Genomic DNA, 21,990 nt, shown 5'->3' with positions numbered 1-21,990 from the left:
TAAGAAATCTTCAAGGTAAGCTTTTGACGTGGGTTCCATGGTGTAATGGTTAGCACTCTGGACTCTGAATCCAGCGATCCGAGTTCAAATCTCGGTGGAACCTTGTTTTCCTTCAAAATACAATTAATTTGAGAAAACAGGGCAAAATAACACATCACCTACCTAAAGAGTCTGTAGAGTGGTGAAATACATCCATTGTTTTTCATGAACACTGCCTCAAATGAAGCCTTGTAAAAGAACTCTAGATCCTGTACCGTCACTGTGTGGTAGGGAAAATGCTCTGTTTCAAAGACGAAACTCTTGCAGAGAGTGGTGAAGCCAAACAAGTGGTTCAGTAAATCACGTTTTTTTGGAGTACACAGAAGTGTTCTGTGCTCCTCGTTAGTATAGTGGACAGTATCTCCACCTGTCACGCGGAAGACCGGGGTTCGTTTCCCCGACGGGGAGAAAGTTATTCTTTTTCAAAGGCAAAGCATAGCCTTCCACATAGCTTGTCACCCAAGAAAGACACATTAAGTTGTTGCAAGGTTTTTGTTGGAGTTTGCTAGCTTAACTGAACATGGACAGACAGGTGATGCAGCGTGAGGTTTCCTCTGTGTGCTGGCGAAATAGCTCAGTTGGGAGAGTGTTAGACTGAAGATCGAAAGGTCCCTGGTTCGATCCCGGGTTTCGGCAGAACACTGAGGGTGTTCTTTGTGCTTGTTGATGTTGTGTTTCTAATCAGCTATTGACATGATAAGTTTATAAGAAATCTTCAAGGTAAGCTTTCGACGTGGGTTCCATGGTGTAATGGTTAGCACTCTGGACTCTGAATCCAGCGATCTGAGTTCAAATCTCGGTAGAACCTTGTTTTCCTTCAAAATACAGTTAATTTGAGAAAACAGGGCAAAATAACACATCGCCTACCTAAAGATTCTGTAGAGTGTTGAAATACATCCATCGTTTTTCATGAACACTGCCTCAAATGAAGCCTTGTAAAAGAACTCTAGATCCTGTGCCGTCACTGTGTGGTAAGGGAAATGCTCTGTTTTAAAGACGAAACCACTGCAGAGAGTGGTGAAACCTAACAAGTGGTTTAGTAAATCACGTTTTTTGGAGTACACAGTATCGTTCTGTGCTCCTCGTTAGTATAGTGGACAGTATCTCCGCTTGTCACGCGGAAGACCGGGGTTCGATTCCCCGACTGGGAGAAAGTTATTCTTTTTCAAAGGCAAAGCATAGCCTTCCACATAGCTTTCTACCCAAGAAAGACACATTAAGTTGTTGCAAGGATTTTGTTGGAGCTTGCTAGCTTAACTGAACATGGACAGACAGGTGATGCAGCGTGAGGTTTCTTCTTTGTGCTGCCGAAATAGCTCAGTTGGGAGAGCGTTAGACTAAAGATCTAAAGGTCCCTGGTTCGATCCTGGGTTTCGGCAGAACACTGAGGGTCTTCTTTGTGCTTGTTGACGTTGTGTTTCTAACCAGCTTTTGACATGATAAGTTTATAAGAAATCTTCAAGGTAAGCTTTTGACGTGGGTTCCATGGTGTAATGGTTAGCACTCTGGACTCTGAATCCAGCGATCCGAGTTCAAATCTCGGTGGAACCTTGTTTTCCTTCAAAATACAGTTAATTTGAGAAAACAGGGCAAAATAACACATCAACCACCTAAAGAGTCTGTAGAGTGGTGAAATACATCCATTGTTTTTCATGAACACTGCCTCAAATGAAGCCTTGTAAAAGAACTCTGGATCCTGTACCGTCACTGTGTGGTAGGGAAAATGCTCTGTTTCAAAGACGAAACTCTTGCAGAAAGTGGTGAAACCTAACAAGTGGTTTAGTAAATCACGTTTTTTGGAGTACACAGTATCGTTCTGTGCTTCTCGTTAGTATAGTGGACAGTATCTCCGCCTGTCACGCGGAAGACCGGGGTTCGTTTCCCCGACGGGGAGAAAGTTATTCTTTTTCAAAGGCAAAGCATAGCCTTCCACATAGCTTTCTACCCAAGAAAGACACATTAAGTTGTTGCAAGGATTTTGTTGGAGCTTGCTAGCTTAACTGAACATGGACAGACAGGTGATGCAGCGTGAGGTTTCCTCTGTGTGCTGGCGAAATAGCTCAGTTGGGAGAGTGTTAGACTGAAAATCTAAAGGTCCCTGGTTCGATCCCGGGTTTCGGCAGAACACTGAGGGTGTTCTTTGTGCTTGTTGACGTTGTGTTTCTAATCAGCTATTGACATGATAAGTTTATAAGAAATCTTCAAGGTAAGCTTTCGACGTGGGTTCCATGGTGTAATGGTTAGCACTCTGAACTCTGAATCCAGCGATCTGAGTTCAAATCTCGGTGGAACCTTGTTTTCCTTCAAAATACAGTTAATTTGAGAAAACAGGGCAAAATCACACATCACCTACCTAAAGAGTCTGTAGAGTGGTGAAATACATCCATTGTTTTTCATGAACACTGCCTCAAATGAAGCCTTGTAAAAGAACTCTAGATCCTGTACCGTCACTGTGTGGTAGGGAAAATGCTCTGTTTCAAAGACGAAACTCTTGCAGAGAGTGGTGAAACCTAACAAGTGGTTTAGTAAATCACGTTTTTTGGAGTACACAGTATCGTTCTGTGCTCCTCGTTAGTATAGTGGACAGAATCTCCGCCTTTCACGCGGAAGCCCGGGGTTAGATTTCCCGGCGGGGAGAAAGTTATCCTTTTTCAAAGGCAAAGCATAGCCTTCCACATAGCTTGTCACCCAAGAAAGACACATTAAGTTGTTGCAAGGTTTTTGTTGGAGCTTGCTAGCTTAACTGAACATGGACAGACAGGTGATGCAGCGTGAGGATTCCTCTGTGTGCTGCCGAAATAGCTCAGTTGGGAAAGCGTTAGACTGAAGATCTAAAGGTCCCTGGTTCGATCCCAGGTTTCGGCAGAACGCTGAGGGTCTTCTTTGTGCTTGTTGACGATGTGTTTCTAATCAGCTTTTGACATGATAAGTTTATAAGAAATCTTCAAGGTAAGCTTTTGACGTGGGTTCCATGGTGTAATGGTTAGCACTCTGGACTCTGAATCCAGCGATCCGAGTTCAAATCTCGGTGGAACCTTGTTTTCCTTCAAAATACAATTAATTTGAGAAAACAGGGCAAAATAACACATCACCTACCTAAAGAGTCTGTAGAGTGGTGAAATACATCCATTGTTTTTCATGAACACTGCCTCAAATGAAGCCTTGTAAAAGAACTCTAGATCCTGTACCGTCACTGTGTGGTAGGGAAAATGCTCTGTTTCAAAGACGAAACTCTTGCAGAGAGTGGTGAAGCCAAACAAGTGGTTCAGTAAATCACGTTTTTTTGGAGTACACAGAAGTGTTCTGTGCTCCTCGTTAGTATAGTGGACAGAATCTCCGCCTGTCACGCGGAAGCCCGGGGTTAGATTTCCCGACGGGGAGAAAGTTATCCTTTTTCAAAGGCAAATCATAGCCTTCCACATAGCTTGTCACCCAAGAAAGACACATTAAGTTGTTGCAAGGTTTTTGTTGGAGTTTGCTAGCTTAACTGAACATGGACAGACAGGTGATGCAGCGTGAGGTTTCCACAGTGTGCTGGAGAAATAGCTCAGTTGGGAGAGTGTTAGACTGAAGATCTAAAGGTCCCTGGTTCGATCCCGGGTTTCGGCAGAACACTGAGGGTGTTCTTTGTGCTTGTTGACGTTGTGTTTCTAATCAGCTATTGACATGATAAGTTTATAAGAAATCTTCAAGGTAAGCTTTTGACGTGGGTTCCATGGTGTAATGGTTAGCACTCTGGACTCTGAATCCAGTGATCTGAGTTCAAATCTCGGTGGAACCTTGTTTTCCTTCAAAATACAGTTAATTTGAGAAAACAGGGCAAAATAACACATCGCCTACCTAAAGATTCTGTAGAGTGTTGAAATACATCCATCGTTTTTCATGAAGACTGCCTCAAATGAAGCCTTGTAAAAGAACTCTAGATCCTGTGCCGTCACTGTGTGGTAAGGAAAATGCTCTGTTTCAAAGACGAAACCACTGCAGAGAGTGGTGAAACCTAACAAGTGGTTTAGTAAATCACGTTTTTTGGAGTACACAGTATCGTTCTGTGCTCCTCGTTAGTATAGTGGACAGTATCTCCACCTGTCACGCGGAAGACCGGGGTTCGATTCCCCGACGTGGAGAAAGTTATTCTTTTTCAAAGGCAAAGCATAGCCTTCCACATAGCTTTCCACCCAAGAAAGACACATTAAGTTGTTGCAAGGATTTTGTTGGAGCTTGCTAGCTTAATTGAACATGGACAGACAGGTGATGCAGCGTGAGATTTCCTCTGTGTGCTGCCGAAATAGCTCAGTTGGGAGAGCGTTAGACTGAAGATCTAAAGGTCCCTGGTTCGATCCCGGGTTTCGGCAGAACACTGAGGGTCTTCTTTGTGCTTGTTGATGTTGTGTTTCTAATCAGCTTTTGACATGATAAGTTTATAAGAAATCTTCAAGGTAAGGTTTTGACGTGGGTTCCATGGTGTAATGGTTAGCACTCTGGACTCTGAATCCAGCGATCCGAGTTCAAATCTCGGTGGAACCTTGTTTTCCTTCAAAATACAATTAATTTGAGAAAACAGGGCAAAATAACACATCGCCTACCTAAAGAGTCTGTAGAGTGGTGAAATACATCCATTATTTTTCATGAACACTGCCTCAAATGAAGCCTTGTAAAAGAACTCTAGATCCTGTACCGTCACTGTGTGGTAGGGAAAATGCTCTGTTTCAAAGACGAAACTCTTGCAGAAAGTGGTGAAACCTAACAAGTGGTTTAGTAAATCACGTTTTTTGGAGTACACAGTATCGTTCTGTGCTCCTCGTTAGTATAGTGGACAGTATCTCCGCCTGTCACGCGGAAGACCGGGGTTCGATTCCCCGACGGGGAGAAAGTTATTCTTTTTCAAAGGCAAAGCATAGCCTTCCACATAGCTTTCTACCCAAGAAAGACACATTAAGTTGTTGCAAGGATTTTGTTGGAGCTTGCTAGCTTAACTGAACATGGACAGACAGGTGATGCAGCGTGAGGTTTCTTCTTTGTGCTGCCGAAATAGCTCACTTGGGAGAGCGTTAGACTGAAGATCTAAAGGTCCCTGGTTCGATCCCGGGTTTCGGCAGAACACTGAGGGTCTTCTTTGTGCTTGTTGACGATGTGTTTCTAATCAGCTTTTGACATGATAAGTTTATAAGAAATCTTCAAGGTAAGCTTTTGACGTGGGTTCCATGGTGTAATGGTTAGCACTCTGGACTTTGAATCCAGTGATCCGAGTTCAAATCTCGGTGGAACCTTGTTTTCCTTCAAAATACAATTAATTTGAGAAAACAGGGCAAAATAACACATCGCCTACCTAAAGAGTCTGTAGAGTGGTGAAATACATCCATCGTTTTTCATGAACACTGCCTCAAATGAAGCCTTGTAAAAGAACTCTAGATCCTGTACCGTCACTGTGTGGTAGGGAAAATGCTCTGTTTCAAAGACGAAACTCTTGCAGAGAGTGGTGAAGCCAAACAAGTGGTTCAGTAAATCACGTTTTTTTGGAGTACACAGAAGCGTTCTGTGCTCCTCGTTAGTATAGTGGACAGAATCTCCGCCTGTCACGCGGAAGCCCGGGGTTAGATTTCCCGACGGGGAGAAAGTTATCCTTTTTCAAAGGCAAAGCATAGCCTTCCACATAGCTTGTCACCCAAGAAAGACACATTAAGTTGTTGCAAGGTTTTTGTTGGAGTTTGCTAGCTTAACTGAACATGGACAGACAGGTGATGCAGCGTGAGGATTCCTCTGTGTGCTGGCGAAATAGCTCAGTTGGGAGAGTGTTAGACTGAAGATCTAAAGGTCCCTGGTTCGATCCCGGGTTTCGGCAGAACACTGAGGGTGTTCTTTGTGCTTGTTGACGTTGTGTTTCTAATCAGCTATTGACATGATAAGTTTATAAGAAATCTTCAAGGTAAGCTTTCGATGTGGGTTCCATGGTGTAATGGTTAGCACTCTGAACTCTGAATCCAGCGATCTGAGTTCAAATCTCGGTGGAACCTTGTTTTCCTTCAAAATACAGTTAATTTGAGAAAACAGGGCAAAATAACACATCGCCTACCTAAAGATTCTGTAGAGTGTTGAAATACATCCATCGTTTTTCATGAACACTGCCTCAAATGAAGCCTTGTAAAAGAACTCTAGATCCTGTGCCGTCACTGTGTGGTAAGGGAAATGCTCTGTTTCAAAGACGAAACCACTGCAGAGAGTGGTGAAACCTAACAAGTGGTTTAGTAAATCACGTTTTTTGGAGTACACAGTATCGTTCTGTGCTCCTCGTTAGTATAGTGGACAGTATCTCCGCTTGTCACGCGGAAGACCGGGGTTCGATTCCCCGATGGGGAGAAAGTTATTATTTTTCAAAGGCAAAGCATAGCCTTCCACATAGCTTTCCACCCAAGAAAGACACATTAAGTTGTTGCAAGGATTTTGTTGGAGCTTGCTAGCTTAACTGAACATGGACAGACAGGTGATGCAGCGTGAGGTTTCCTCTGTGTGCTGCCGAAATAGCTCAGTTGGGAGAGCGTTAGACTGAAGATCTAAAGGTCCCTGGTTCGATCCCGGGTTTCGGCAGAACGCTGAGGGTCTTCTTTGTGCTTGTTGACGATGTGTTTCTAATCAGCTTTTGACATGATAAGTTTATAAGAAATCTTCAAGGTAAGCTTTTGACGTGGGTTCCATGGTGTAATGGTTAGCACTCTGGACTCTGAATCCAGCGATCCGAGTTCAAATCTCGGTGGAACCTTGTTTTCCTTCAAAATACAATTAATTTGAGAAAACAGGGCAAAATAACACATCACCTACCTAAAGAGTCTGTAGAGTGGTGAAATACATCCATTGTTTTTCATGAACACTGCCTCAAATGAAGCCTTGTAAAAGAACTCTAGATCCTGTACCGTCACTGTGTGGTAGGGAAAATGCTCTGTTTCAAAGACGAAACTCTTGCAGAGAGTGGTGAAGCCAAACAAGTGGTTCAGTAAATCACGTTTTTTTGGAGTACACAGAAGTGTTCTGTGCTCCTCGTTAGTATAGTGGACAGAATCTCCGCCTGTCACGCGGAAGCCCGGGGTTAGATTTCCCGACGGGGAGAAAGTTATCCTTTTTCAAAGGCAAAGCATAGCCTTCCACATAGCTTGTCACCCAAGAAAGACACATTAAGTTGTTGCAAGGATTTTGTTGGAGCTTGCTAGCTTAACTGAACATGGACAGACAGGAGATGCAGCGTGAGGTTTCTTCTTTGTGCTGCCGAAATAGCTCAGTTGGGAGAGCGTTAGACTGAAGATCTAAAGGTCCCTGGTTCGATCCCGGGTTTCGGCAGAACACTGAGAGTCTTCTTTGTGCTTGTTGATGTTGTGTTTCTAATCAGCTTTTGACATGATAAGTTTATAAGAAATCTTCAAGGTAAGCTTTTGACATGGGTTCCATGGTGTAATGGTTAGCACTCTGGACTCTGAATCCAGCGATCCGAGTTCAAATCTCGGTGGAACCTTGTTTTCCTTCAAAATACAATTAATTTGAGAAAACAGGGCAAAATAACACATCGCCTACCTAAAGAGTCTGTAGAGTGGTGAAATACATCCATTGTTTTTCATGAACACTGCCTCAAATGAAGCCTTGTAAAAGAACTCTAGATCCTGTACCGTCACTGTGTGGTAGGGAAAATGCTCTGTTTCAAAGACGAAACTCTTGCAGAGAGTGGTGAAACATAACAAGTGGTTTAGTAAATCACGTTTTTTGGAGTACACAGTATCGTTCTGTGCTCCTCGTTAGTATAGTGGACAGTATCTCCGCCTGTCACGCGGAAGACCGGGGTTCGATTCCCCGACGGGGAGAAAGTTATTATTTTTCAAAGGCAAAGCATAGCCTTCCACATAGCTTTCCACCCAAGAAAGACACATTAAGTTGTTGCAAGGATTTTGTTGGAGCTTGCTAGCTTAACTGAACATGGACAGACAGGTGATGCAGCGTGAGGTTTCCTCTGTGTGCTGCCGAAATAGCTCAGTTGGGAGAGCGTTAGACTGAAGATCTAAAGGTCCCTGGTTCGATCCCGGGTTTCGGCAGAACACTGAGGGTCTTCTTTGTGCTTGTTGATGTTGTGTTTCTAATCAGCTTTTGACATGATAAGTTTATAAGAAATCTTCAAGGTAAGCTTTCGACGTGGGTTCCATGGTGTAATGGTTAGCACTCTGAACTCTGAATCCAGCGATCTGAGTTCAAATCTCGGTGGAACCTTGTTTTCCTTCAAAATACAGTTAATTTGAGAAAACAGGGCAAAATAACACATCGCCTACCTAAAGATTCTGTAGAGTGTTGAAATACATCCATCGTTTTTCATGAACACTGCCTCAAATGAAGCCTTGTAAAAGAACTCTAGATCCTGTGCCGTCACTGTGTGGTAAGGGAAATGCTCTGTTTCAAAGACGAAACCACTGCAGAGAGTGGTGAAACCTAACAAGTGGTTTAGTAAATCACGTTTTTTGGAGTACACAGTATCGTTCTGTGCTCCTCGTTAGTATAGTGGACAGTATCTCCGCTTGTCACGCGGAAGACCGGGGTTCGATTCCCCGATGGGGAGAAAGTTATTATTTTTCAAAGGCAAAGCATAGCCTTCCACATAGCTTTCCACCCAAGAAAGACACATTAAGTTGTTGCAAGGATTTTGTTGGAGCTTGCTAGCTTAACTGAACATGGACAGACAGGTGATGCAGCGTGAGGTTTCCTCTGTGTGCTGCCGAAATAGCTCAGTTGGGAGAGCGTTAGACTGAAGATCTAAAGGTCCCTGGTTCGATCCCGGGTTTCGGCAGAACGCTGAGGGTCTTCTTTGTGCTTGTTGACGATGTGTTTCTAATCAGCTTTTGACATGATAAGTTTATAAGAAATCTTCAAGGTAAGCTTTTGACGTGGGTTCCATGGTGTAATGGTTAGCACTCTGGACTCTGAATCCAGCGATCCGAGTTCAAATCTCGGTGGAACCTTGTTTTCCTTCAAAATACAATTAATTTGAGAAAACAGGGCAAAATAACACATCACCTACCTAAAGAGTCTGTAGAGTGGTGAAATACATCCATTGTTTTTCATGAACACTGCCTCAAATGAAGCCTTGTAAAAGAACTCTAGATCCTGTACCGTCACTGTGTGGTAGGGAAAATGCTCTGTTTCAAAGACGAAACTCTTGCAGAGAGTGGTGAAGCCAAACAAGTGGTTCAGTAAATCACGTTTTTTTGGAGTACACAGAAGTGTTCTGTGCTCCTCGTTAGTATAGTGGACAGAATCTCCGCCTGTCACGCGGAAGCCCGGGGTTAGATTTCCCGACGGGGAGAAAGTTATCCTTTTTCAAAGGCAAAGCATAGCCTTCCACATAGCTTGTCACCCAAGAAAGACACATTAAGTTGTTGCAAGGATTTTGTTGGAGCTTGCTAGCTTAACTGAACATGGACAGACAGGAGATGCAGCGTGAGGTTTCTTCTTTGTGCTGCCGAAATAGCTCAGTTGGGAGAGCGTTAGACTGAAGATCTAAAGGTCCCTGGTTCGATCCCGGGTTTCGGCAGAACACTGAGAGTCTTCTTTGTGCTTGTTGATGTTGTGTTTCTAATCAGCTTTTGACATGATAAGTTTATAAGAAATCTTCAAGGTAAGCTTTTGACATGGGTTCCATGGTGTAATGGTTAGCACTCTGGACTCTGAATCCAGCGATCCGAGTTCAAATCTCGGTGGACCCTTGTTTTCCTTCAAAATACAGTTAATTTGAGAAAACAGGGCAAAATAACACATCGCCTACCTAAAGATTCTGTAGAGTGTTGAAATACATCCATCGTTTTTCATGAACACTGCCTCAAATGAAGCCTTGTAAAAGAACTCTAGATCCTGTGCCGTCACTGTGTGGTAAGGAAAATGCTCTGTTTCAAAGACGAAACCACTGCAGAGAGTGGTGAAACCTAACAAGTGGTTTAGTAAATCACGTTTCTTGGAGTACACAGCATCGTTCTGTGCTCCTCGTTAGTATAGTGGACAGTATCTCTGCCTGTCACGCGGAAGACCGGGGTTCGATTCCCCGACGGGGAGAAAGTTATTATTTTTCAAAGGCAAAGCATAGCCTTCCACATAGCTTTCCACCCAAGAAAGACACATTAAGTTGTTGCAAGGATTTTGTTGGAGCTTGCTAGCTTAATTGAACATGGACAGACAGGTGATGCAGCGTGAGGTTTCCTCTGTGTGCTGCCGAAATAGCTCAGTTGGGAGAGCATTAGACTGAAGATCTAAAGGTCCCTGGTTCGATCCCTGGTTTCGGCAGAACACTGAGGGTCTTCTTTGTGCTTGTTGATGTTGTGTTTCTAATCAGCTTTTGAGATGATAAGTTTATAAGAAATCTTCAAGGTAAGCTTTTGACGTGGGTTCCATGGTGTAATGGTTAGCACTCTGGACTCTGAATCCAGCGATCCGAGTTCAAATCTCGGTGGAACCTTGTTTTCCTTCAAAATACAATTAATTTGAGAAAACAGGGCAAAATAACACATCGCCTACCTAAAGAGTCTGTAGAGTGGTGAAATACATCCATTGTTTTTCATGAACACTGCCTCAAATGAAGCCTTGTAAAAGAACTCTAGATCCTGTACCGTCACTGTGTGGTAGGGAAAATGCTCTGTTTCAAAGACGAAACTCTTGCAGAGAGTGGTGAAACCTAACAAGTGGTTTAGTAAAACACGTTTTTTGGAGTACACAGTATCGTTCTGTGCTCCTCGTTAGTATAGTGGACAGTATCTCCGCCTGTCACGCGGAAGACCGGGGTTCGATTCCCCGACGGGGAGAAAGTTATTATTTTTCAAAGGCAAAGCATAGCCTTCCACATAGCTTTCTACCCAAGAAAGACACATTAAGTTGTTGCAAGGATTTTGTTGGAGCTTGCTAGCTTAACTGAACATGGACAGACAGGTTATGCAGCGTGAGGTTTCCTCTGTGTGCTGCCGAAATAGCTCAGTTGGGAGAGCGTTAGACTGAAGATCTAAAGGTCCCTGGTTCGATCCCGGGTTTCGGCAGAACACTGAGGGTCTTCTTTGTGCTTGTTGATGTTGTGTTTCTAATCAGCTTTTGACATGATAAGTTTATAAGAAATCTTCAAGGTAAGCTTTCGATGTGGGTTCCATGGTGTAATGGTTAGCACTCTGGACTCTGAATCCAGCGATCTGAGTTCAAATCTCGGTGGAACCTTGTTTTCCTTCAAAATACAGTTAATTTGAGAAAACAGGGCAAAATAACACATCGCCTACCTAAAGATTCTGTAGAGTGTTGAAATACATCCATCGTTTTTCATGAAGACTGCCTCAAATGAAGCCTTGTAAAAGAACTCTAGATCCTGTGCCGTCACTGTGTGGTAAGGAAAATGCTCTGTTTCAAAGACGAAACCACTGCAGAGAGTGGTGAAACCTAACAAGTGGTTTAGTAAATCACGTTTTTTGGAGTACACAGTATCGTTCTGTGCTCCTCGTTAGTATAGTGGACAGTATCTCCACCTGTCACGCGGAAGACCGGGGTTCGATTCCCCGACGTGGACAAAAAGTTATTCTTTTTCAAAGGCAAAGCATAGCCTTCCACATAGCTTTCCACCCAAGAAAGACACATTAAGTTGTTGCAAGGATTTTGTTGGAGCTTGCTAGCTTAATTGAACATGGACAGACAGGTGATGCAGCGTGAGATTTCCTCTGTGTGCTGCCGAAATAGCTCAGTTGGGAGAGCGTTAGACTGAAGATCTAAAGGTCCCTGGTTCGATCCCGGGTTTCGGCAGAACACTGAGGGTCTTCTTTGTGCTTGTTGATGTTGTGTTTCTAATCAGCTTTTGACATGATAAGTTTATAAGAAATCTTCAAGGTAAGCTTTTGATGTGGGTTCCATGGTGTAATGGTTAGCACTCTGGACTCTGAATCCAGCGATCCGAGTTCAAATCTCGGTGGAACCTTGTTTTCCTTCAAAATACAATTAATTTGAGAAAACAGGGCAAAATAACACATCGCCTACCTAAAGAGTCTGTAGAGTGGTGAAATACATCCATTGTTTTTCATGAACACTGCCTCAAATGAAGCCTTGTAAAAGAACTCTAGATCCTGTACCGTCACTGTGTGGTAGGGAAAATGCTCTGTTTCAAAGACGAAACTCTTGCAGAAAGTGGTGAAACCTAACAAGTGGTTTAGTAAATCACGTTTTTTGGAGTACACAGTATCGTTCTGTGCTCCTCGTTAGTATAGTGGACAGTATCTCCGCCTGTCACGCGGAAGACCGGGGTTCGATTCCCCGACGGGGAGAAAGTAATTCTTTTTCAAAGGCAAAGCATAGCCTTCCACATAGCTTTCTACCCAAGAAAGACACATTAAGTTGTTGCAAGGATTTTGTTGGAGCTTGCTAGCTTAACTGAACATGGACAGACAGGTGATGCAGCGTGAGGTTTCTTCTTTGTGCTGCCGAAATAGCTCAGTTGGGAGAGCGTTAGACTGAAGATCTAAAGGTCCCTGGTTCGATCCCGGGTTTCGGCAGAACACTGAGGGTCTTCTTTGTGCTTGTTGACGATGTTTTTCTAATCAGCTTTTGACATGATAAGTTTATAAGAAATCTTCAAGGTAAGCTTTTGACGTGGGTTCCATGGTGTAATGGTTAGCACTCTGGACTTTGAATCCAGTGATCCGAGTTCAAATCTCGGTGGAACCTTGTTTTCCTTCAAAATACAATTAATTTGAGAAAACAGGGCAAAATAACACATCGCCTACCTAAAGAGTCTGTAGAGTGGTGAAATACATCCATCGTTTTTCATGAACACTGCCTCAAATGAAGCCTTGTAAAAGAACTCTAGATCCTGTACCGTCACTGTGTGGTAGGGAAAATGCTCTGTTTCAAAGACGAAACTCTTGCAGAGAGTGGTGAAGCCAAACAAGTGGTTCAGTAAATCACGTTTTTTTGGAGTACACAGAAGCGTTCTGTGCTCCTCGTTAGTATAGTGGACAGAATCTCCGCCTGTCACGCGGAAGCCCGGGGTTAGATTTCCCGACGGGGAGAAAGTTATCCTTTTTCAAAGGCAAAGCATAGCCTTCCACATAGCTTGTCACCCAAGAAAGACACATTAAGTTGTTGCAAGGTTTTTGTTGGAGTTTGCTAGCTTAACTGAACATGGACAGACAGGTGATGCAGCGTGAGGATTCCTCTGTGTGCTGGCGAAATAGCTCAGTTGGGAGAGTGTTAGACTGAAGATCTAAAGGTCCCTGGTTCGATCCCGGGTTTCGGCAGAACACTGAGGGTGTTCTTTGTGCTTGTTGACGTTGTGTTTCTAATCAGCTATTGACATGATAAGTTTATAAGAAATCTTCAAGGTAAGCTTTCGACGTGGGTTCCATGGTGTAATGGTTAGCACTCTGAACTCTGAATCCAGCGATCTGAGTTCAAATCTCGGTGGAACCTTGTTTTCCTTCAAAATACAGTTAATTTGAGAAAACAGGGCAAAATAACACATCGCCTACCTAAAGATTCTGTAGAGTGTTGAAATACATCCATCGTTTTTCATGAACACTGCCTCAAATGAAGCCTTGTAAAAGAACTCTAGATCCTGTGCCGTCACTGTGTGGTAAGGGAAATGCTCTGTTTCAAAGACGAAACCACTGCAGAGAGTGGTGAAACCTAACAAGTGGTTTAGTAAATCACGTTTTTTGGAGTACACAGTATCGTTCTGTGCTCCTCGTTAGTATAGTGGACAGTATCTCCGCTTGTCACGCGGAAGACCGGGGTTCGATTCCCCGATGGGGAGAAAGTTATTATTTTTCAAAGGCAAAGCATAGCCTTCCACATAGCTTTCCACCCAAGAAAGACACATTAAGTTGTTGCAAGGATTTTGTTGGAGCTTGCTAGCTTAACTGAACATGGACAGACAGGTGATGCAGCGTGAGGTTTCCTCTGTGTGCTGCCGAAATAGCTCAGTTGGGAGAGCGTTAGACTGAAGATCTAAAGGTCCCTGGTTCGATCCCGGGTTTCGGCAGAACGCTGAGGGTCTTCCTTGTGCTTGTTGACGATGTGTTTCTAATCAGCTTTTGACATGATAAGTTTATAAGAAATCTTCAAGGTAAGCTTTTGACGTGGGTTCCATGGTGTAATGGTTAGCACTCTGGACTCTGAATCCAGCGATCCGAGTTCAAATCTCGGTGGAACCTTGTTTTCCTTCAAAATACAATTAATTTGAGAAAACAGGGCAAAATAACACATCACCTACCTAAAGAGTCTGTAGAGTGGTGAAATACATCCATCGTTTTTCATGAACACTGCCTCAAATGAAGCCTTGTAAAAGAACTCTAGATCCTGTACCGTCACTGTGTGGTAGGGAAAATGCTCTGTTTCAAAGACGAAACTCTTGCAGAGAGTGGTGAAGCCAAACAAGTGGTTCAGTAAATCACGTTTTTTTGGAGTACACAGAAGCGTTCTGTGCTCCTCGTTAGTATAGTGGACAGAATCTCCGCCTGTCACGCGGAAGCCCGGGGTTAGATTTCCCGACGGGGAGAAAGTTATCCTTTTTCAAAGGCAAAGCATAGCCTTCCACATAGCTTGTCACCCAAGAAAGACACATTAAGTTGTTGCAAGGTTTTTGTTGGAGTTTGCTAGCTTAACTGAACATGGACAGACAGGTTATGCAGCGTGAGGTTTCCTCTGTGTGCTGCCGAAATAGCTCAGTTGGGAGAGCGTTAGACTGAAGATCTAAAGGTCCCTGGTTCGATCCCGGGTTTCGGCAGAACACTGAGGGTGTTCTTTGTGCTTGTTGACGTCGTGTTTCTAATCAGCTATTGACATGATAAGTTTATAAGAAATCTTCAAGGTAAGCTTTTGACGTGGGTTCCATGGTGTAATGGTTAGCACTCTGGACTCTGAATCCAGCGATCCGAGTTCAAATCTCGGTGGAACCTTGTTTTCCTTCAAAATACAATTAATTTGAGAAAACAGGGCAAAATAACACATCACCTACCTAAAGAGTCTGTAGAGTGGTGAAATACATCCATTGTTTTTCATGAACACTGCCTCAAATGAAGCCTTGTAAAAGAACTCTAGATCCTGTACCGTCACTGTGTGGTAGGGAAAATGCTCTGTTTCAAAGACGAAACTCTTGCAGAGAGTGGTGAAGCCAAACAAGTGGTTCAGTAAATCACGTTTTTTTGGAGTACACAGAAGTGTTCTGTGCTCCTCGTTAGTATAGTGGACAGTATCTCCACCTGTCACGCGGAAGACCGGGGTTCGTTTCCCCGACGGGGAGAAAGTTATTCTTTTTCAAAGGCAAAGCATAGCCTTCCACATAGCTTGTCACCCAAGAAAGACACATTAAGTTGTTGCAAGGTTTTTGTTGGAGTTTGCTAGCTTAACTGAACATGGACAGACAGGTGATGCAGCGTGAGGTTTCCTCTGTGTGCTGGCGAAATAGCTCAGTTGGGAGAGTGTTAGACTGAAGATCGAAAGGTCCCTGGTTCGATCCCGGGTTTCGGCAGAACACTGAGGGTGTTCTTTGTGCTTGTTGATGTTGTGTTTCTAATCAGCTATTGACATGATAAGTTTATAAGAAATCTTCAAGGTAAGCTTTCGACGTGGGTTCCATGGTGTAATGGTTAGCACTCTGGACTCTGAATCCAGCGATCTGAGTTCAAATCTCGGTAGAACCTTGTTTTCCTTCAAAATACAGTTAATTTGAGAAAACAGGGCAAAATAACACATCGCCTACCTAAAGATTCTGTAGAGTGTTGAAATACATCCATCGTTTTTCATGAACACTGCCTCAAATGAAGCCTTGTAAAAGAACTCTAGATCCTGTGCCGTCACTGTGTGGTAAGGGAAATGCTCTGTTTCAAAGACGAAACCACTGCAGAGAGTGGTGAAACCTAACAAGTGGTTTAGTAAATCACGTTTTTTGGAGTACACAGTATCGTTCTGTGCTCCTCGTTAGTATAGTGGACAGTATCTCCGCTTGTCACGCGGAAGACCGGGGTTCGATTCCCCGACTGGGAGAAAGTTATTCTTTTTCAAAGGCAAAGCATAGCCTTCCACATAGCTTTCTACCCAAGAAAGACACATTAAGTTGTTGCAAGGATTTTGTTGGAGCTTGCTAGCTTAACTGAACATGGACAGACAGGTGATGCAGCGTGAGGTTTCTTCTTTGTGCTGCCGAAATAGCTCAGTTGGGAGAGCGTTAGACTAAAGATCTAAAGGTCCCTGGTTCGATCCCGGGTTTCGGCAGAACACTGAGGGTCTTCTTTGTGCTTGTTGACGTTGTGTTTCTAACCAGCTTTTGACATGATAAGTTTATAAGAAATCTTCAAGGTAAGCTTTTGACGTGGGTTCCATGGTGTAATGGTTAGCACTCTGGACTCTGAATCCAGCGATCCGAGTTCAAATCTCGGTGGAACCTTGTTTTCCTTCAAAATACAGTTAATTTGAGAAAACAGGGCAAAATAACACATCAACCACCTAAAGAGTCTGTAGAGTGGTGAAATACATCCATTGTTTTTCATGAACACTGCCTCAAATGAAGCCTTGTAAAAGAACTCTGGATCCTGTACCGTCACTGTGTGGTAGGGAAAATGCTCTGTTTCAAAGACGAAACTCTTGCAGAGAGTGGTGAAGCCAAACAAGTGGTTCAGTAAATCACGTTTTTTGGAGTACACAGTATCGTTCTGTGCTTCTCGTTAGTATAGTGGACAGTATCTCCGCCTGTCACGCGGAAGACCGGGGTTCGTTTCCCCGACGGGGAGAAAGTTATTCTTTTTCAAAGGCAAAGCATAGCCTTCCACATAGCTTTCTACCCAAGAAAGACACATTAAGTTGTTGCAAGGATTTTGTTGGAGCTTGCTAGCTTAACTGAACATGGACAGACAGGTGATGCAGCGTGAGGTTTCCTCTGTGTGCTGGCGAAATAGCTCAGTTGGGAGAGTGTTAGACTGAAAATCTAAAGGTCCCTGGTTCGATCCCGGGTTTCGGCAGAACACTGAGGGTGTTCTTTGTGCTTGTTGACGTTGTGTTTCTAATCAGCTATTGACATGATAAGTTTATAAGAAATCTTCAAGGTAAGCTTTCGACGTGGGTTCCATGGTGTAATGGTTAGCACTCTGAACTCTGAATCCAGCGATCTGAGTTCAAATCTCGGTGGAACCTTGTTTTCCTTGAAAATACAGTTAATTTGAGAAAACAGGGCAAAATCACACATCACCTACCTAAAGAGTCTGTAGAGTGGTGAAATACATCCATTGTTTTTCATGAACACTGCCTCAAATGAAGCCTTGTAAAAGAACTCTAGATCCTGTACCGTCACTGTGTGGTAGGGAAAATGCTCTGTTTCAAAGACGAAACTCTTGCAGAGAGTGGTGAAACCTAACAAGTGGTTTAGTAAATCACGTTTTTTGGAGTACACAGTATCGTTCTGTGCTCCTCGTTAGTATAGTGGACAGTATCTCCGCCTGTCACGTGGAAGACCGGGGGTTCGATTCCCCAATGGGGAGAAAGTTATTATTTTTCAAAGGCAAAGCATAGCCTTCCACATAGCTTTCCACCCAAGAAAGACACATTAAGTTGTTGCAAGGATTTTGTTGGAGCTTGCTAGCTTAACTGAACATGGACAGACAGGTGATGCAGCGTGAGGTTTCCTCTGTGTGCTGCCGAAATAGCTCAGTTGGGAGAGCGTTAGACTGAAGATCTAAAGGTCCCTGGTTCGATCCCGGGTTTCGGCAGAACACTGAGGGTCTTCTTTGTGCTTGTTGACGATGTGTTTCTAATCAGCTTTTGACATGATAAGTTTATAAGAAATCTTCAAGGTAAGCTTTTGACGTGGGTTCCATGGTGTAATGGTTAGCACTCTGGACTCTGAATCCAGTGATCCGAGTTCAAATCTCGGTGGAACCTTGTTTTCCTTCAAAATACAATTAATTTGAGAAAACAGGGCAAAATAACACATCGCCTACCTAAAGAGTCTGTAGAGTGGTGAAATACATCCATCGTTTTTCATGAACACTGCCTCAAATGAAGCCTTGTAAAAGAACTCTAGATCCTGTACCGTCACTGTGTGGTAGGGAAAATGCTCTGTTTCAAAGACGAAACTCTTGCAGAGAGTGGTGAAGCCAAACAAGTGGTTCAGTAAATCACGTTTTTTTGGAGTACACAGAAGCGTTCTGTGCTCCTCGTTAGTATAGTGGACAGAATCTCCGCCTTTCACGCGGAAGCCCGGGGTTAGATTTCCCGGCGGGGAGAAAGTTATCCTTTTTCAAAGGCAAAGCATAGCCTTCCACATAGCTTGTCACCCAAGAAAGACACATTAAGTTGTTGCAAGGTTTTTGTTGGAGCTTGCTAGCTTAACTGAACATGGACAGACAGGTGATGCAGCGTGAGGTTTCCTCTGTGTGCTGGCGAAATAGCTCAGTTGGGAGAGTGTTAGACTGAAGATCTAAAGGTCCCTGGTTCGATCCCGGGTTTCGGCAGAACACTGAGGGTGTTCTTTGTGCTTGTTGACGTTGTGTTTCTAATCAGCTATTGACATGATAAGTTTATAAGAAATCTTCAAGGTAAGCTTTCGATGTGGGTTCCATGGTGTAATGGTTAGCACTCTGGACTCTGAATCCAGTGATCCGAGTTCATATCTCGGTGGAACCTTGTTTTCCTTCAAAATACAATTAATTTGAGAAAACAGGGCAAAATAACACATCGCCTACCTAAAGATTCTGTAGAGTGTTGAAATACATCCATGGTTTTTCATGAACACTGCCTCAAATGAAGCCTTGTAAAAGAACTCTAGATCCTGTGCCGTTACTGTGTGGTAAGGAAAATGCTCTGTTTCAAAGAAGAAACCACTGCAGAGAGTGGTGAAACCTAACAAGTGGTTTAGTAAATCACGTTTTTTGGAGTACACAGTATCCTTCTGTGCTCCTCGTTAGTATAGTGGACAGTATCTCCGCCTGTCACGCGGAAGACCGGGGTTCGATTCCCCGACGGGGAGAAAGTTTTTCTTTTTCAAAGGCAAAGCATAGCCTTCCACATAGCTTTCTACCCAAGAAAGACACATTAAGTTGTTGCAAGGATTTTGTTGGAGCTTGCTAGCTTAACTGAACATGGACAGACAGGTGATGCAGCGTGAGGTTTCTTCTTTGTGCTGCCGAAATAGCTCAGTTGGGAGAGCGTTAGACTGAAGATCTAAAGGTCCCTGGTTCGATCCCGGGTTTCGGCAGAACACTGAGGGTCTTCTTTGTGCTTGTTGACGATGTGTTTCTAATCAGCTTTTGACATGATAAGTTTATAAGAAATCTTCAAGGTAAGCTTTTGACGTGGGTTCCATGGTGTAATGGTTAGCACTCTGGACTTTGAATCCAGTGATCCGAGTTCAAATCTCGGTGGAACCTTGTTTTCCTTCAAAATACAATTAATTTGAGAAAACAGGGCAAAATAACACATCGCCTACCTAAAGAGTCTGTAGAGTGGTGAAATACATCCATCGTTTTTCATGAACACTGCCTCAAATGAAGCCTTGTAAAAGAACTCTAGATCCTGTACCGTCACTGTGTGGTAGGGAAAATGCTCTGTTTCAAAGACGAAACTCTTGCAGAGAGTGGTGAAGCCAAACAAGTGGTTCAGTAAATCACGTTTTTTTGGAGTACACAGAAGTGTTCTGTGCTCCTCGTTAGTATAGTGGACAGAATCTCCGCCTGTCACGCGGAAGCCCAGGGTTAGATTTCCCGACGGGGAGAAAGTTATCCTTTTTCAAAGGCAAAGCATAGCCTTCCACATAGCTTGTCACCCAAGAAAGACACATTAAGTTGTTGCAAGGTTTTTGTTGGAGTTTGCTAGCTTAACTGAACATGGACAGACAGGTTATGCAGCGTGAGGTTTCCTCTGTGTGCTGCCGAAATAGCTCAGTTGGGAGAGCGTTAGACTGAAGATCTAAAGGTCCCTGGTTCGATCCCGGGTTTCGGCAGAACACTGAGGGTGTTCTTTGTGCTTGTTGACGTCGTGTTTCTAATCAGCTATTGACATGATAAGTTTATAAGAAATCTTCAAGGTAAGCTTTTGACGTGGGTTCCATGGTGTAATGGTTAGCACTCTGGACTCTGAATCCAGCGATCCGAGTTCAAATCTCGGTGGAACCTTGTTTTCCTTCAAAATACAATTAATTTGAGAAAACAGGGCAAAATAACACATCACCTACCTAAAGAGTCTGTAGAGTGGTGAAATACATCCATTGTTTTTCATGAACACTGCCTCAAATGAAGCCTTGTAAAAGAATTCTAGATCCTGTACCGTCACTGTGTGGTAGGGAAAATGCTCTGTTTCAAAGACGAAACTCTTGCAGAGAGTGGTGAAGCCAAACAAGTGGTTCAGTAAATCACGTTTTTTTGGAGTACACAGAAGTGTTCTGTGCTCCTCGTTAGTATAGTGGACAGTATCTCCACCTGTCACGCGGAAGACCGGGGTTCGTTTCCCCGACGGGGAGAAAGTTATTCTTTTTCAAAGGCAAAGCATAGCCTTCCACATAGCTTGTCACCCAAGAAAGACACATTAAGTTGTTGCAAGGTTTTTGTTGGAGTTTGCTAGCTTAACTGAACATGGACAGACAGGTGATGCAGCGTGAGGTTTCCTCTGTGTGCTGGCGAAAGAGCTCAGTTGGGAGAGTGTTAGACTGAAGATCGAAAGGTCCCTGGTTCGATCCCGGGTTTCGGCAGAACACTGAGGGTGTTCTTTGTGCTTGTTGATGTTGTGTTTCTAATCAGCTATTGACATGATAAGTTTATAAGAAATCTTCAAGGTAAGCTTTCGACGTGGGTTCCATGGTGTAATGGTTAGCACTCTGGACTCTGAATCCAGCGATCTGAGTTCAAATCTCGGTGGAACCTTGTTTTCCTTCAAAATACAGTTAATTTGAGAAAACAGGGCAAAATAACACATCGCCTACCTAAAGATTCTGTAGAGTGTTGAAATACATCCATCGTTTTTCATGAACACTGCCTCAAATGAAGCCTTGTAAAAGAACTCTAGATCCTGTGCCGTCACTGTGTGGTAAGGGAAATGCTCTGTTTCAAAGACGAAACCACTGCAGAGAGTGGTGAAACCTAACAAGTGGTTTAGTAAATCACGTTTTTTGGAGTACACAGTATCGTTCTGTGCTCCTCGTTAGTATAGTGGACAGTATCTCCGCTTGTCACGCGGAAGACCGGGGTTCGAGTCCCCGACTGGGAGAAAGTTATTCTTTTTCAAAGGCAAAGCATAGCCTTCCACATAGCTTTCTACCCAAGAAAGACACATTAAGTTGTTGCAAGGATTTTGTTGGAGCTTGCTAGCTTAACTGAACATGGACAGACAGGTGATGCAGCGTGAGGTTTCTTCTTTGTGCTGCAGAAATAGCTCAGTTGGGAGAGCGTTAGACTGAAGATCTAAAGGTCCCTGGTTCGATCCCGGGTTTTGGCAGAACACTGAGGGTCTTCTTTGTGCTTGTTGACGATGTGTTTCTAATCAGCTTTTGACATGATAAGTTTATAAGAAATCTTCAAGGTAAGCTTTTGACGTGGGTTCCATGGTGTAATGGTTAGCACTCTGGACTCTGAATCCAGTGATCCGAGTTCAAATCTCGGTGGAACCTTGTTTTCCTTCAAAATACAATTAATTTGAGAAAACAGGGCAAAATAACACATCGCCTACCTAAAGATTCTGTAGAGTGTTGAAATACATCCATCGTTTTTCATGAACACTGCCTCAAATGAAGCCTTGTAAAAGAACTCTAGATCCTGTGCCGTCACTGTGTGGTAAGGAAAATGCTCTGTTTCAAAGACGAAACCACTGCAGAGAGTGGTGAAACCTAACAAGTGGTTTAGTAAATCACGTTTTTTGGAGTACACAGTACCGTTCTGTGCTCCTCGTTAGTATAGTGGACAGTATCTCCGCCTGTCACGTGGAAGACCGGGGGTT

General features: G+C 43.5%; 47 non-coding genes across 47 annotated transcripts; all 47 read left to right on the top strand.

Moving 5' to 3' along the window:
* The first annotated feature begins 31 nt into the window (after positions 1-31).
* trnaq-cug (transfer RNA glutamine (anticodon CUG)) lies at positions 32-103 on the top strand. Its single transcript has one exon. It is a non-coding gene; the product is annotated as a tRNA-Gln (tRNA).
* Positions 104-1,345: 1,242 nt separating this feature from the next.
* Positions 1,346-1,418, top strand: trnaf-aaa (transfer RNA phenylalanine (anticodon AAA)). The gene has a single exon. It is a non-coding gene; the product is annotated as a tRNA-Phe (tRNA).
* A 100-nt stretch (positions 1,419-1,518) lies between these two features.
* On the top strand, positions 1,519-1,590 carry trnaq-cug (transfer RNA glutamine (anticodon CUG)). Its single transcript has one exon. It is a non-coding gene; the product is annotated as a tRNA-Gln (tRNA).
* A 671-nt stretch (positions 1,591-2,261) lies between these two features.
* trnaq-cug (transfer RNA glutamine (anticodon CUG)) lies at positions 2,262-2,333 on the top strand. Its single transcript has one exon. It is a non-coding gene; the product is annotated as a tRNA-Gln (tRNA).
* A 498-nt stretch (positions 2,334-2,831) lies between these two features.
* trnaf-gaa (transfer RNA phenylalanine (anticodon GAA)) lies at positions 2,832-2,904 on the top strand. The gene has a single exon. It is a non-coding gene; the product is annotated as a tRNA-Phe (tRNA).
* Positions 2,905-3,004: 100 nt separating this feature from the next.
* trnaq-cug (transfer RNA glutamine (anticodon CUG)) lies at positions 3,005-3,076 on the top strand. Its single transcript has one exon. It is a non-coding gene; the product is annotated as a tRNA-Gln (tRNA).
* A 672-nt stretch (positions 3,077-3,748) lies between these two features.
* On the top strand, positions 3,749-3,820 carry trnaq-cug (transfer RNA glutamine (anticodon CUG)). The gene has a single exon. It is a non-coding gene; the product is annotated as a tRNA-Gln (tRNA).
* A 498-nt stretch (positions 3,821-4,318) lies between these two features.
* On the top strand, positions 4,319-4,391 carry trnaf-gaa (transfer RNA phenylalanine (anticodon GAA)). The gene has a single exon. It is a non-coding gene; the product is annotated as a tRNA-Phe (tRNA).
* A 100-nt stretch (positions 4,392-4,491) lies between these two features.
* Positions 4,492-4,563, top strand: trnaq-cug (transfer RNA glutamine (anticodon CUG)). The gene has a single exon. It is a non-coding gene; the product is annotated as a tRNA-Gln (tRNA).
* A 671-nt stretch (positions 4,564-5,234) lies between these two features.
* trnaq-uug (transfer RNA glutamine (anticodon UUG)) lies at positions 5,235-5,306 on the top strand. The gene has a single exon. It is a non-coding gene; the product is annotated as a tRNA-Gln (tRNA).
* A 672-nt stretch (positions 5,307-5,978) lies between these two features.
* Positions 5,979-6,050, top strand: trnaq-cug (transfer RNA glutamine (anticodon CUG)). Its single transcript has one exon. It is a non-coding gene; the product is annotated as a tRNA-Gln (tRNA).
* A 498-nt stretch (positions 6,051-6,548) lies between these two features.
* On the top strand, positions 6,549-6,621 carry trnaf-gaa (transfer RNA phenylalanine (anticodon GAA)). Its single transcript has one exon. It is a non-coding gene; the product is annotated as a tRNA-Phe (tRNA).
* Positions 6,622-6,721: 100 nt separating this feature from the next.
* On the top strand, positions 6,722-6,793 carry trnaq-cug (transfer RNA glutamine (anticodon CUG)). Its single transcript has one exon. It is a non-coding gene; the product is annotated as a tRNA-Gln (tRNA).
* A 499-nt stretch (positions 6,794-7,292) lies between these two features.
* trnaf-gaa (transfer RNA phenylalanine (anticodon GAA)) lies at positions 7,293-7,365 on the top strand. The gene has a single exon. It is a non-coding gene; the product is annotated as a tRNA-Phe (tRNA).
* A 100-nt stretch (positions 7,366-7,465) lies between these two features.
* On the top strand, positions 7,466-7,537 carry trnaq-cug (transfer RNA glutamine (anticodon CUG)). The gene has a single exon. It is a non-coding gene; the product is annotated as a tRNA-Gln (tRNA).
* A 498-nt stretch (positions 7,538-8,035) lies between these two features.
* On the top strand, positions 8,036-8,108 carry trnaf-gaa (transfer RNA phenylalanine (anticodon GAA)). The gene has a single exon. It is a non-coding gene; the product is annotated as a tRNA-Phe (tRNA).
* A 100-nt stretch (positions 8,109-8,208) lies between these two features.
* On the top strand, positions 8,209-8,280 carry trnaq-cug (transfer RNA glutamine (anticodon CUG)). The gene has a single exon. It is a non-coding gene; the product is annotated as a tRNA-Gln (tRNA).
* Positions 8,281-8,778: 498 nt separating this feature from the next.
* On the top strand, positions 8,779-8,851 carry trnaf-gaa (transfer RNA phenylalanine (anticodon GAA)). Its single transcript has one exon. It is a non-coding gene; the product is annotated as a tRNA-Phe (tRNA).
* A 100-nt stretch (positions 8,852-8,951) lies between these two features.
* trnaq-cug (transfer RNA glutamine (anticodon CUG)) lies at positions 8,952-9,023 on the top strand. Its single transcript has one exon. It is a non-coding gene; the product is annotated as a tRNA-Gln (tRNA).
* Positions 9,024-9,522: 499 nt separating this feature from the next.
* On the top strand, positions 9,523-9,595 carry trnaf-gaa (transfer RNA phenylalanine (anticodon GAA)). Its single transcript has one exon. It is a non-coding gene; the product is annotated as a tRNA-Phe (tRNA).
* Positions 9,596-9,694: 99 nt separating this feature from the next.
* trnaq-cug (transfer RNA glutamine (anticodon CUG)) lies at positions 9,695-9,767 on the top strand. The gene has a single exon. It is a non-coding gene; the product is annotated as a tRNA-Gln (tRNA).
* Positions 9,768-10,265: 498 nt separating this feature from the next.
* trnaf-gaa (transfer RNA phenylalanine (anticodon GAA)) lies at positions 10,266-10,338 on the top strand. The gene has a single exon. It is a non-coding gene; the product is annotated as a tRNA-Phe (tRNA).
* Positions 10,339-10,438: 100 nt separating this feature from the next.
* Positions 10,439-10,510, top strand: trnaq-cug (transfer RNA glutamine (anticodon CUG)). The gene has a single exon. It is a non-coding gene; the product is annotated as a tRNA-Gln (tRNA).
* Positions 10,511-11,008: 498 nt separating this feature from the next.
* On the top strand, positions 11,009-11,081 carry trnaf-gaa (transfer RNA phenylalanine (anticodon GAA)). Its single transcript has one exon. It is a non-coding gene; the product is annotated as a tRNA-Phe (tRNA).
* A 100-nt stretch (positions 11,082-11,181) lies between these two features.
* On the top strand, positions 11,182-11,253 carry trnaq-cug (transfer RNA glutamine (anticodon CUG)). Its single transcript has one exon. It is a non-coding gene; the product is annotated as a tRNA-Gln (tRNA).
* A 500-nt stretch (positions 11,254-11,753) lies between these two features.
* On the top strand, positions 11,754-11,826 carry trnaf-gaa (transfer RNA phenylalanine (anticodon GAA)). Its single transcript has one exon. It is a non-coding gene; the product is annotated as a tRNA-Phe (tRNA).
* A 100-nt stretch (positions 11,827-11,926) lies between these two features.
* trnaq-cug (transfer RNA glutamine (anticodon CUG)) lies at positions 11,927-11,998 on the top strand. Its single transcript has one exon. It is a non-coding gene; the product is annotated as a tRNA-Gln (tRNA).
* Positions 11,999-12,496: 498 nt separating this feature from the next.
* trnaf-gaa (transfer RNA phenylalanine (anticodon GAA)) lies at positions 12,497-12,569 on the top strand. The gene has a single exon. It is a non-coding gene; the product is annotated as a tRNA-Phe (tRNA).
* A 100-nt stretch (positions 12,570-12,669) lies between these two features.
* Positions 12,670-12,741, top strand: trnaq-uug (transfer RNA glutamine (anticodon UUG)). The gene has a single exon. It is a non-coding gene; the product is annotated as a tRNA-Gln (tRNA).
* A 672-nt stretch (positions 12,742-13,413) lies between these two features.
* On the top strand, positions 13,414-13,485 carry trnaq-cug (transfer RNA glutamine (anticodon CUG)). The gene has a single exon. It is a non-coding gene; the product is annotated as a tRNA-Gln (tRNA).
* Positions 13,486-13,983: 498 nt separating this feature from the next.
* On the top strand, positions 13,984-14,056 carry trnaf-gaa (transfer RNA phenylalanine (anticodon GAA)). Its single transcript has one exon. It is a non-coding gene; the product is annotated as a tRNA-Phe (tRNA).
* A 100-nt stretch (positions 14,057-14,156) lies between these two features.
* Positions 14,157-14,228, top strand: trnaq-cug (transfer RNA glutamine (anticodon CUG)). Its single transcript has one exon. It is a non-coding gene; the product is annotated as a tRNA-Gln (tRNA).
* A 499-nt stretch (positions 14,229-14,727) lies between these two features.
* Positions 14,728-14,800, top strand: trnaf-gaa (transfer RNA phenylalanine (anticodon GAA)). The gene has a single exon. It is a non-coding gene; the product is annotated as a tRNA-Phe (tRNA).
* A 100-nt stretch (positions 14,801-14,900) lies between these two features.
* On the top strand, positions 14,901-14,972 carry trnaq-cug (transfer RNA glutamine (anticodon CUG)). Its single transcript has one exon. It is a non-coding gene; the product is annotated as a tRNA-Gln (tRNA).
* Positions 14,973-15,644: 672 nt separating this feature from the next.
* trnaq-cug (transfer RNA glutamine (anticodon CUG)) lies at positions 15,645-15,716 on the top strand. Its single transcript has one exon. It is a non-coding gene; the product is annotated as a tRNA-Gln (tRNA).
* A 498-nt stretch (positions 15,717-16,214) lies between these two features.
* On the top strand, positions 16,215-16,287 carry trnaf-aaa (transfer RNA phenylalanine (anticodon AAA)). The gene has a single exon. It is a non-coding gene; the product is annotated as a tRNA-Phe (tRNA).
* Positions 16,288-16,387: 100 nt separating this feature from the next.
* Positions 16,388-16,459, top strand: trnaq-cug (transfer RNA glutamine (anticodon CUG)). Its single transcript has one exon. It is a non-coding gene; the product is annotated as a tRNA-Gln (tRNA).
* A 671-nt stretch (positions 16,460-17,130) lies between these two features.
* On the top strand, positions 17,131-17,202 carry trnaq-cug (transfer RNA glutamine (anticodon CUG)). Its single transcript has one exon. It is a non-coding gene; the product is annotated as a tRNA-Gln (tRNA).
* Positions 17,203-17,701: 499 nt separating this feature from the next.
* trnaf-gaa (transfer RNA phenylalanine (anticodon GAA)) lies at positions 17,702-17,774 on the top strand. Its single transcript has one exon. It is a non-coding gene; the product is annotated as a tRNA-Phe (tRNA).
* Positions 17,775-17,874: 100 nt separating this feature from the next.
* Positions 17,875-17,946, top strand: trnaq-cug (transfer RNA glutamine (anticodon CUG)). Its single transcript has one exon. It is a non-coding gene; the product is annotated as a tRNA-Gln (tRNA).
* A 672-nt stretch (positions 17,947-18,618) lies between these two features.
* trnaq-cug (transfer RNA glutamine (anticodon CUG)) lies at positions 18,619-18,690 on the top strand. Its single transcript has one exon. It is a non-coding gene; the product is annotated as a tRNA-Gln (tRNA).
* A 498-nt stretch (positions 18,691-19,188) lies between these two features.
* Positions 19,189-19,261, top strand: trnaf-gaa (transfer RNA phenylalanine (anticodon GAA)). Its single transcript has one exon. It is a non-coding gene; the product is annotated as a tRNA-Phe (tRNA).
* A 100-nt stretch (positions 19,262-19,361) lies between these two features.
* On the top strand, positions 19,362-19,433 carry trnaq-uug (transfer RNA glutamine (anticodon UUG)). Its single transcript has one exon. It is a non-coding gene; the product is annotated as a tRNA-Gln (tRNA).
* A 499-nt stretch (positions 19,434-19,932) lies between these two features.
* On the top strand, positions 19,933-20,005 carry trnaf-gaa (transfer RNA phenylalanine (anticodon GAA)). Its single transcript has one exon. It is a non-coding gene; the product is annotated as a tRNA-Phe (tRNA).
* Positions 20,006-20,105: 100 nt separating this feature from the next.
* Positions 20,106-20,177, top strand: trnaq-cug (transfer RNA glutamine (anticodon CUG)). Its single transcript has one exon. It is a non-coding gene; the product is annotated as a tRNA-Gln (tRNA).
* A 672-nt stretch (positions 20,178-20,849) lies between these two features.
* Positions 20,850-20,921, top strand: trnaq-cug (transfer RNA glutamine (anticodon CUG)). Its single transcript has one exon. It is a non-coding gene; the product is annotated as a tRNA-Gln (tRNA).
* Positions 20,922-21,592: 671 nt separating this feature from the next.
* trnaq-cug (transfer RNA glutamine (anticodon CUG)) lies at positions 21,593-21,664 on the top strand. Its single transcript has one exon. It is a non-coding gene; the product is annotated as a tRNA-Gln (tRNA).
* The last annotated feature ends 326 nt before the right edge of the window (positions 21,665-21,990 follow it).

The sequence above is a fragment of the Astyanax mexicanus genome, chromosome 8 (assembly GCF_023375975.1).
Source record: "Astyanax mexicanus isolate ESR-SI-001 chromosome 8, AstMex3_surface, whole genome shotgun sequence".
NCBI classification, from domain to species: Eukaryota; Metazoa; Chordata; class Actinopteri; order Characiformes; family Acestrorhamphidae; genus Astyanax; species Astyanax mexicanus.
The sequence above is the reverse complement of the archived record's forward strand: the minus strand, read 5'-3'. Positions and strand labels throughout refer to the sequence as shown.